The sequence below is a fragment of the Raphanus sativus genome, chromosome 4, assembly GCF_000801105.2.
Source record: "Raphanus sativus cultivar WK10039 chromosome 4, ASM80110v3, whole genome shotgun sequence".
NCBI lineage: Eukaryota > Viridiplantae > Streptophyta > Magnoliopsida > Brassicales > Brassicaceae > Raphanus > Raphanus sativus.
Genome location: NC_079514.1, coordinates 17,313,943 through 17,325,161, shown reverse-complemented (window position 1 = coordinate 17,325,161; position 11,219 = coordinate 17,313,943). Strand labels below are relative to the sequence as shown.

The 11,219-nt window shown below is 39.2% G+C and overlaps 2 pseudogenes; both read right to left on the bottom strand.

The window, feature by feature from the left end:
• Nucleotides 1-2,581: 2,581 nt before the first annotated feature.
• Nucleotides 2,582-5,771, bottom strand: LOC108831945 (protein STICHEL-like 4; annotated as a pseudogene).
• Nucleotides 5,772-9,803: 4,032 nt separating this feature from the next.
• Nucleotides 9,804-10,815, bottom strand: LOC130511021 (uncharacterized; annotated as a pseudogene).
• Nucleotides 10,816-11,219: the final 404 nt, after the last annotated feature.

Sequence of the window (11,219 nt, the reverse complement as noted above, 5' to 3'; positions counted from 1 at the left end):
AATAAAATTTGAAATATGATTAATAAAATTAGCAAAAACAAAATTAGTCTCACCTCAAAACAGTGCCATGAATCATTTTTAATAGGACAATTTCCTAATTTAAAGAATCTCATTCTAAAATATATATTTATCCATTAATTTATGTAAGTATATGTATGCTATTTCTATCTTAGGAAGTCTTTCTTTGTAAATATTAGCTTACTTTTGTTAACAACAAAAATTCGAAAATACCAGAGAAGATTTCCTGGTAAGTCGTCTGGATAAACATGTTAGTTTTGCATTTGACCGGATAGTGTCATAAATTTGATTTTTCATAGACGACTTACAAGGATGTCGTCCAGCAGAAAAATAAAACTTTCAGTATTTAATTATATTTAAATTACTTCCATGAAAGTCGCTTTAGGTTATTTTTGCAATTGAAAAATAAAAAATAAATAATTAATTTTATCTCGACGACTTACATGGAAGTCTTCGGGTAGATGACTTACACAAAATTCTTCTGTAATAACCAAGGTTTGACCAGAATCCCAGAATAAAATTCTAGAAGACTTCTGTGTAAGTCGTCTTTGGGAAGACTTTCGTGTAATTTGTCCAGATAAAATTAAATACAGTGAAACCTCTATAAATTAATAATGTTGGGACTACACCAAAACTATAATTTTTTATTAATTTATAGAGATTATTAATTTATCGATATACTAACTGAACCAAAAACTCAACTTAGGACTACAAAACTATATTATTTTATAGATATTTTTAGTATATATTAATTTAAAGAGGTTACACTGTATTTAAGTTTTATTTTTCAATTTCAAAAGTAACCTGAAATTACTTACATGTAAGTCGTCTAATTACTTACATATAAGTCGTCCAAGAAAAGTCAAAATTCTGACACAATCCGGTCAAATGCAAAACTAACATGTTTATCCTAGACGACTTACCGGGAGGTCTTTTCTGGTATTTTCAAGATTTGTTTTGTTAACAAAAAAATGTGGAAGACTTCCATAGAAGTCGTCTCAAAAACACATATAAAATCCAATTGCAAAACTAACCTCTGTATTGACCAGAAGACTTCCGTGTAAATCTTCTGGTAGTAGAAGATTTACACGGAAGTCTTCTGGCGGACAGATCTGAAAAAAAAATGATTTCACTGATTCAACCAGTGAGATAACTTGTGTAACTTCTCCAACCACACAAAACTTCACCACCAAAGCGACCCACTTGTTAATGACCAAGATTCATGAGCTTGAATGACTCTATGATCCATAAAAAATTTAGAATAAAATCTAGGGTTTTTCTTGATGAATATAGAGAGAAAATGAAAGAGTTGTTGCTTTTAGTTCATAAGAAATGAGATAGAAGGAGTGTAAATCGATTTTAGGTGCATTAAGAGCTTCAAATTGGTTGTTCATGGTGGTTGTTGTATTGCTGGCAATGACAATATTGTAAATACTTTAAGATATGAGTATGAGAGAGCAAAAAAAATCATTTTCGAAAAAAGTAATGGCATTTTCGTGAATAATCCGAATTTTTAGGATGAATGTGGCAAATGAAAAATTCAAAAAAAAATCATGGGTTAGTTTTGTGTTGAATTTGAGTTTTGAGTCATATTTGTTAATAAAACTATGTATAGGAGTATGGTGTTATATAGGGTTGTGAGATAGGGTTTGTCCAGCCCATCCAATAATTAAAGAACCCTAACCCAAATGCATTATTTCTAAAGTGTTTAGAACCACTTTAGGGTTGGGCCATAGAAGTAAAGGATTTCGGCAGGGTTAACCCTATTAAATAATCTTTGTCTCTTATTTGTTAAACAACAATTTTTGGTGTACGGTTAAACTTTTAAAAAAAATTAATTTTTCGTTAAAATTGCAAAAAAAAAAAGAAATTTCTGTCAAAATATAAAAATGAGTTTTTTCGTCAAAATCGCAAAATGAGTTTTTAGCTTAATCAATTTTTCCGCCAAAATCGGAAAATCTATTTTTCCGGCAAAACCATAAAATCGAGTTTTCTCGTAAAAACATGAAAATCGAGTTTTCCGCCAAAATTGCAAAAATGAGTTCTCCCGCTAAACCGAGAAATCAATTTTTTTCCACAAAAACCGAAAAAATCAAGTTTTCCATCAAAACTAAGAAATCAAATTTTCCCGCCAAAAATCGAATTTTCATTCCAAAACCGGGAAATCGAGGTTTCCCGCCACGATCAGAAAATCGAGGTTTCCCACAAAGCCAGAAAATCGAGGTTTCCCCCAAAGCCAGGAAATCGAGTTTTTCCCGCAAAAGCCAAAAAATCAAGTTTTTACATCAAACGAGAAATCAAGTTTTTTCGCCAAAACAAGAAAATTGAGGTTTTTCACTAAAACTGGAAAATCAAATTCCTACAAAACTCGAGAAATCGAGTTTTTCTACTAAAATTGAGAAATCAAAATTTTCCGCCAAAAACACTTTAGGAATAATACATTTAGGTTAGGGTTCTTAAATTACTAGATTGGCTCGGGCAATCCTAAATCTCACAACCTAGTCTCAGATATGAATTTTGGACTCTTCCTTCCTTCCTTTCTTCCTTTGGTGAGCTTAAGAGATTATAACGATTTAGACATGGAGGAGAGCGGAGCGGATAGGAGAGAAAGACTACTTGCCCAAAACAAAAAAAAAATTACATTAAATATCTGCCCAGAGAAGACATGAAGAACGAAGGACGAACAATTAATCTTCGTACTAATAATAGATTAAACCCTATCTTATAATCTAGAAGGTGATGCCGTTGATAAACTTTTCCCACACATGACAATCTTCAACAATGAATGTAGTCGTACCCTTCTCCTTCTCAACTTCCTCAATCTCGATACCTACAATTCAAGAATTTTCATTTTAGAAAACATTAACCATAAATAAAAAAAACTTACGTATTGAGAAAATAAAGGTTGTGTATTCGTTTACCTTGCGACGTACGCTTCTCGACGCTTTCCAACATAGTAAGCTTCTTGAACTAGATTCAAGTCTCCTGTAACAAAATTTAAACAATGTTAAGAACCTAATCGAAAGAAAAAAACAAAGATTTCGGCTAGTATTCTTCTTACAGATTCTCATGTTCAAGCTTATCAGCAATCGACATCGCTTTGCGTTTCGACCAACCGTTTCCTTCAGCTTCACCCAACGACACTTTTCCTCTCACAATGCAATGCTCTGCTTCTGGTTCTTGTTTTGGCTCGCTTCCAAGTCTTTCCTTGTAGCAGATTCAATCTCATCATCCAATTCAACGATCTCGTTTTTCTTTGACTCGATTCTGATCTCTAACGTGACAGGAGAACCAAGAACAGCCTTAAACGCTCTCAAAATATCATCTTTAAAATTAACAGCCTTTAATTTCGTTACTGGCGAGTTGAACATTAGCTCCACCGTAGGAGCTGCAAACACACTAGAAAGTTATAATCATATCATCAAACATAACACATTTCAAGAAAAGCTTTTTTTTTTTTTTACCTGAACCGATACTAATCGAAAAGATCTTTCCTTCTCTGTAAAGAAACTCTCTTAAACCGTCAACTCGAACATTCTCTATAACCGCTAACCAAATATCTTCAACCGAAAGTCTGGTTTTGCGACTCAAACCTTGTCCACTACCATCGCTAGTTTCCGATGCAGCCGTGTTGTTACAAGGACTAAGTGGAACCAAGTATCGTTGATCAGGAGCTAGCTGGAGCAATGCAGCAGTGAGCCAAGTTATTTATCGTTGGATACTCTCAACTATTTCTCTGATTCAGACAGCGTTTTCAAAGCTTGTCTCAGCTTCTCCATATCCTCTTTACTCACTACAAGAACAAACAAATCTGTTATTCCCGTTGGAGTGCAGATATGAAGAGGACAAAGGTTTGAAACTCACATAGCTGTCGTCTGAAAAACTTTCTTTTACATTCTTTTTTAGTGAAATCATAGCTTCCGGCAAGGACATCGGTTATGACGGTTGCTAGCTGCGACACTAAAGCTAACGGTTCTACTCCAGTTTCCATTATTACTCTCAGATTCTTCACTGTGTTCACATCATCCGCGGATAAAGCTAGATCAAGAAGATCTACTAACTTCTCATCAGATATTAACCCAACCTGAACATAACCAAGAAAAATGTCAATGGAAAGTTTTTGATTTTTTTTTTTTGAATTAACCACAGTATCCGACGACCGAGATCAGTCGACTATTTTGTGGACCCCAAAAGTGCAATGTTAAATTATCTGGTGACCAACAGCCAACAGGGATCGAACTGAAGTTTTTGAGTCTTTAAGAACATATAAAGAACAATGTCAATGATAAATTCAAATTTAACATGGTATCATAGCCACACGATGCTGGATCACTCTATAGATTATTTTCCCACAATTGCTCACGCTTAAGCGTGAGAATGAAATTCAAGTAGTTGGAGAAATAATTTAATAATATATATATAAAGGAACATATAAAGGAACATAGATTCTTTTAAGAAATGTTTTTGATCATTACCAGTTCTTGAACTAAAGGAAGAGAGATTCTTGTTCCAAGCAAACTCAGCTGTTCTAGAGTCATCTCCGCGTCTCTCAAGGAACCATCTGATCTCGATGCAACAAGCTTCAAGGCATCTCTATCGATATCAATCTCTTCCTCGGACGCAATCCGTTGCAAAGAACCGACGATATCAGCTTCTTTAATCTTAGGGAAAAAGAACTTGTGACACCTCGAGACGACAACGTGAGGCAAAACATCAAGACTCGAGCAGACAAGAACGAATACCACACGACGAGGTGCCCTATCCACGATTCTCGAAAGCGCATTCCAACACTCCATCGACATAGTATCACAGTCGTCGAAGATGAACACAAGGTGGTGCTTCTGTCTTTTCTTCTCCTGAGAGATGATGATCAGATTCTCAAAGTCGAAACTTTTTACAGGACCCATCTCTCGAATGTTCCGGTTCTTACCGTTATCATACCAAACACATGAGCTGCATACACCGCAAGGCTTTGTCTGTTCCATAGAGTGACAATTCAAAGCTCTAGCGAAAACCCTTGCACATGAAGTCTTTCCTGTTCCGTTCGGACCGTGGAACATGTAAAGAAGTCCTACCCTTCGTTTAGCAACAGCGTTAGACAGAGCTTGTACCACCAAACTCTGTCCCACGAGGTCTTTGAACGTTCTTGGCGCGTACTTCTGCGTTAAACTTTGATGCAGACTAGCGTTTCCACGGCTACGTTTCTTGCCAAAGTCTGAGTCTTTACCATTCTTGAGCAAATCGTCTGCGAAGATACCGAGTTCTCCTGAGTAATCATGCTGCCAACCTTCATTGTCTACATTACTAAGACCAGGTTTCTTAACCACATTCTGATCAACACATCCTATTTCTTCCTTCCTTGTGATCTTCTTTCATCGCTGATGGGTCTCTGAGTGATCTTGATCTCTTAAGAAGGACGAGGTCTCTCAAAACCAGAGATCGGTCAGTTAAGACCGGACTCTGTTTGTTGTTTTGCATATGATTCTTCAAGTGAATGCAGTTGGTTAAGTGAATATGGTTGCGAAGATGCTCAACGATGTCTCTGTTTGCATCTTTAAGAATCCGAGAAGAAGCAGCCCTAGTAGTAGTAGTAGTAGTAGTAGTAGTAGTAGTAGTCATCGATCAGAAGAATAAGTGTTCTGTTTTCTTGCACAGAAGAAGAACCGAACCGAGCCGAGCCGTATCTCATTTTCTTGTCTGAAAATCTTTGATCTTTCCGAATATGGTAATGTTAGCTCTGATTCACTGTGTTAGGAAATATACGGTCAAATTTTGCGCGAAACCGAAATTTATGGGAACGGGAAAACACACACACAATTTGTTAACGGAGTTCGGCCAACTTTTTGCCTACGTCTCCAGACCTGCTACAGATCTTTTATTATCAACTCGGGAAATTTTTACAAGCTCTCAACTCACACCCGATCCCAAATACACTCAAGAAATTACTCTTAATTTCTTAAAGAAGATTTTTGTGAGAAAAAAAAAATTTCTTTTTTTCTCCACGAACTCTTTCTTCTTCTTCTTGTTCTCTCTGTGTTTTGTTTTTGTTTTGGGATGCTCTTCCTCTTCACCTTACGTGAGTATTTATAGAAGAAGCTTGAAGAGTAGGTGGACGTCATTGTTGACAAAAGACACAAGCAATTACTTCATTCTTTGACTTTTTTTTTCACCTCTTTCACCGTCCAACTTCACCGTCCATTTCACCGTCATTGTGAAACACGTGATGTAACTAACAATCTCCCACTTGAAGACTGATTTCAATCTGTCTTCACACTTTGATCAATGTAGCAGGTCTTCTCAGCTTGTTACTCGAACAAGCCAACTGAGGTTGCACACAACCTCAGCTTATCATACGGCACAGTCTTCGTCAGCATGTCTGCCGGATTCTTACTTCCTGGGATCTTCTCAAACACCAACATTTCATCTTCTAACGCTGATCTGATGAAATGATATCGACGATGAATGTGCTTCGTCCGAGCATGGTAGACCGGATTCTTTGCCAAATCGATGGCACTTTTACTATCACAGTACAACACACCTCTTTCTTGACCATGGCCTAGCTCTTCTAGAAATGATTGTAGCCACATCATCTCTTTTGTTGCCTCTGTTACCGCAACATACTCAGCTTCACAGCTTGATAGAGCTACGATTCTCTGCAACTTTGAAACCCAACAAATTGCAGTACCGCCAAAAGTGTAGACATATCCGGTTGTGCTCTTCGTGCTGTCAACGTCACCTCCGTTGTCAGCATCAACATATCCCTGCAATCCCACCGCAGACTTCGTGAAACATAGCGATAAACTTAGATTTCCTTTCAGATATCTGAAAATCCACTTAACGGCTTCCCAATGTTCTTTTCCTGGATTGCTCATAAATCTGCTGACGACTCCCACTGCATGTGCGATGTCTGGTCTTGTACAAATCATTGCGTACATCAGGCTGCCTATAGCAGAAGCATATGGAACCTTATCCATATGTGTCATCTCGTCTTCCGTCTTTGGAGACTGTTCTCTGGATAACCGAAAATGACTTGCCAGTGGAGTATTGACTGGCTTCGCGTCATCCATGTTAAACCTCTTGAGGACTTTCTTCACATACTCCTCTTGTGATAGCTTAAGACCTTCCTTGCTTCTACTGATTCTCATCCCTAGAATCTGTCTTGCTTCTCCAAGGTCTTTCATCGCAAACTCTTCTGAGAGTTTCGCCTTCAAGCTATTGATCTCATGCAAGTCTGCTCCAACTATCAGCATGTCATCCACGTATAGGAGCAATATCAAGTAGGATTCTTCAAACTTCTTGAAGTAACAACAGTGGTCAGCTTCACACCTCAAGAAACCGACACCTTTAATAAAGCTGTCAAACCTTTTATACCACTGTCTTGGAGCTTGTTTCAAGCCATACAAACTCCTTTTAAGCTTGCAAACAAGGCTTTCTTTTCCTTTGACCTCAAAGCCTTCGGGTTGCTTCATATAAATTTCTTCATCCAAATCACCGTGAAGAAATGCCGTCTTTACATCCATCTGCTGAAGATGCAAATCTTCTTGTGCTACCAGTCCAAGAACCGTTCTAATGGTCACCAGCTTGACTACAGGAGAAAAGATTTCAGTGTAGTCAATGCCTTCTTTTTGTTGGAATCCCTTCACAACAAGCCTCACTTTATAGCGTTTACTTCCATCAGGTTCTTCTTTTATTCGGTAGACCCACTTGTTATGCAATGCCTTTTTATTCTTAGGCAAATCTGCTAACTCTCATGTGTGATTGGATAACAACGAGTCCATCTCGTCGTTCATTGCAAGCTCCCACTTGATCGACTCATCAACTTGCATAGCCTCTTCATAACATTCAGGCTCGCCTCGGTCTGTGAGCAGAATGTAGTTGAGCGATGGAGAAAATCTTACAGGCTTTCTGATGATTCTACTTGACCGTCGTAACTCCGTGACTGGTGTATATGGGACCACTTCAGAATCATCACTCTCTTCAGCCTCACCACTCTCTTCTTGAGAGATTTCTTCTTCTGTTGTTGCGGTATCCTGTTGCAACTCCGGTGTCAGGATATCATCTAAGTCAACAACTCCAGGCTCTTTTCTCTCCGAGCCTTCTCTTAGCTTATCCTTGTACAACACTTCTTCGTTGAACACAACATTCTTGCTGCGGATGATCTTCCGATTTTCATCATCCCAAAACCGGTAACCAAACTCCTCGTTACCATAACCGATGAAGTAACACTTCTTAGACTTGGAGTCAAGTTTACTTCTTGCAGCATCGTCAACGTAAACATAAGCTAAGCATCCAAACACCTTTAGGTAAGAAAGGTTTACTTTCTTTCCGCTCCAAACTTCTTCAGGGATCTTAAATCCCAACGGTACAGATGGTCCTCTGTTTATTAAGAAGCTTGCGGTACTAATCGCATCTGCCCAAAACATCTTAGGCAATCCACAATGCAATCTCATGCTCCTTGCACGCTCATTCAAGGTTCGGTTCATCCTTTCCGCTATTCCATTTTGTTGGGGCGTTCCAGGAATAGTCTTCTCCATCTTGATTCCACTATCAGTGCAATGTCTCTTGAACTCCTCGCTGATATATTCACCACCATTATCAGACCTTAGGCACTTCAACTTGAGATTCGTCTCAGTCTCAACCATGGCTTTCCATCTTTTGAAAACCGAAAACACTTCATGCTTGTTCTTCATGAAGTAAACCCACACCTTCCTTGTGGAGTCGTCAATAAAGGTCACATAGTAGTACGAACCTCCCAGCGATGCAACAGGAGCGGGTCCCCACACGTCAGTGTGCACCAGCTCTAACTTCTCAGATTTTGGCTTTCTTCCTCCTTTAGAGAAACTAACCCGTTTCTGCTTTCCAAGGATACAACTTTCACACATCTGATGATCCACCGTCTTCAGATCCGGAAGAGTGCCATTTTCCACCATGAGTTTCATCCCTTTCTCACTCATGTGCCCCAACCTACAATGCCACAACTTGGTTTGTTTGGCATTCTCGACAACAGCAACAGTGTCTTGATAACTCGTCGTCATATAAAGAGTGCCTCTTTTATGACCTCTAGCCACCACCATGGAACCTTTCTTGACCCTCCAGGCTCCACCACCAAAGTTGACATCGTGCCCCGTATCATCAAGTTGACCTACTGAGATCAGATTTCGCATCAACTTTGGCACATGTCTAACCTTCGTAATCTTCCACACACGTCCGTCTGACATCTTTAGGTTGATATCTCCAATACCAACTATGTCCAAAGGTAATCCATCAGCAAGATATACCTTTCCATAATTTCCAGCAACATAATTCTCCATAATGTTGTGGTGTGGCGTGGTGTGGAACGACGCTCCTGAGTCAAGAACCCATGAATCGACTGGACTATCAACATAAGAGATTGACGCTTTGGTGGTACTTGTAGCTGCATCACGAGCTTCACTTATCCTCGGGGAATCAGCCGACACTACCAATGCATCAGCAATTTCACGTGTCACTGCATTGGCTACGCCTCCCTTGTTGTCTTCTTTCTTCGGTGGTGCCCGGCAATTCTTTTTAATGTGGCCCGTCTTTCCACAATTCCAGCACTGTGCAGGCTGTCTGAATTTGGACTGACCATTTCCATTCCTTGACCTCGATCTGCCATTTCTCCGGTTACTTCTATCATGGTCTCTACCTCTGTTTTCAACATTGAAAGCAGAGCTTGATGATGTCTCGCCAGAGTCTATCCTACGCACTTCCTCAGCAAGGATACGATCTCTCACATCATTGAACTTAAGCTTCTGAGTACCGACAGAATTACTAACCGCTGCCCTCATTGGCTCCCAACTATTTGGCAGAGATGCCAACAAGAACAGTGCTCGCACTTCATCATCAAACTCGATCTCAACCGAAGACAGTTGGTAAACAATCGTGTTGAATTCATTCACATGTGCGGCAACCATGCCACCTTCTTCCATCTTCAAATGAAAGAGTTTCTTCATGAGAAACACCTTATTATTCGCCGAAGGTTTCTCATACATATCTGAGAGAACTTTCATGAGCCCTTCCGTGGTCTTCTCCTTCGCAACGTTGTGAGCAACGTTTTTCGACAGTGTTAACCTTATAACACCCAGAACTTGTCTGTCAAGGAGCTCCCACTCATCCTGATCCATCTTTTCAGGCTTCTTGCTCAGTGGTTGATGAAGCTTCTTTCCGTAAAGATAATCTTCGATTTGCATTCTCCAAAATGCATAATCTGTACCGTCAAACTTCCCGATACTGTGCGTCGAACCGTCTTCGCCTCCCATCGTTTCTGGAACCACCGTGTATTAAAACACCTCCGTCGACAAACCGATGTTACCGACAAAATTCACTATTCACGAATTTACTGTTCACGTAAATAGTAACTCTGCAAAAATTTGACCGATCACCGTAACCCAGGCTCTGATACCAGTTGTTAGGAAATATACGGTCAAATTTTGCGGGAAACCGAAATTTATGGGAACGGGAAAACACACACACAATTTGTTAACGGAGTTCGGCCAACTTTTTGCCTACGTCTCCGGACCTGCTACAGATCTTTTATTATCAACTCGGGAAATTTTTACAAGCTCTCAACTCACACCCGATCCCAAATACACTCAAGAAATTACTCTTAATTTCTTAAAGAAGATTTTTGTGAGAAAAAAAAAATTTCTTTTTTTCTCCACGAACTCTTTCTTCTTCTTCTTGTTCTCTCTGTGTTTTGTTTTTGTTTTGGGATGCTCTTCCTCTTCACCTTACGTGAGTATTTATAGAAGAAGCTTGAAGAGTAGGTGGACGTCATTGTTGACAAAAGACACAAGCAATTACTTCATTCTTTGACTTTTGTTTTCACCTCTTTCACCGTCCAACTTCACCGTCCATTTCACCGTCATTGTGAAACACGTGATGTAACTAACACACTGAACTTACCAAAAATAAACAGCTTAGATAAACCCTTAGGGTGAGTAGTCAGTTGATCATTTTAACTTTTCGGTTTCCTTGGTTCAAAAAGATTCAAACTTTTATAATTGAGACCGAAGACAAAAGCAAAACTGAAGGCTCCGTTTGGTAGAGAGATTGGAAGTGGGAATCCGCCACAGAGAAATAAACACCGAAAAAGTAGGGAATGAGAGAACGACACCGTTTTCTAGAGAAGTCACGGATGTCTCTCTGCTTTTGTTGTACCAAACTTTCACAAGAACTTG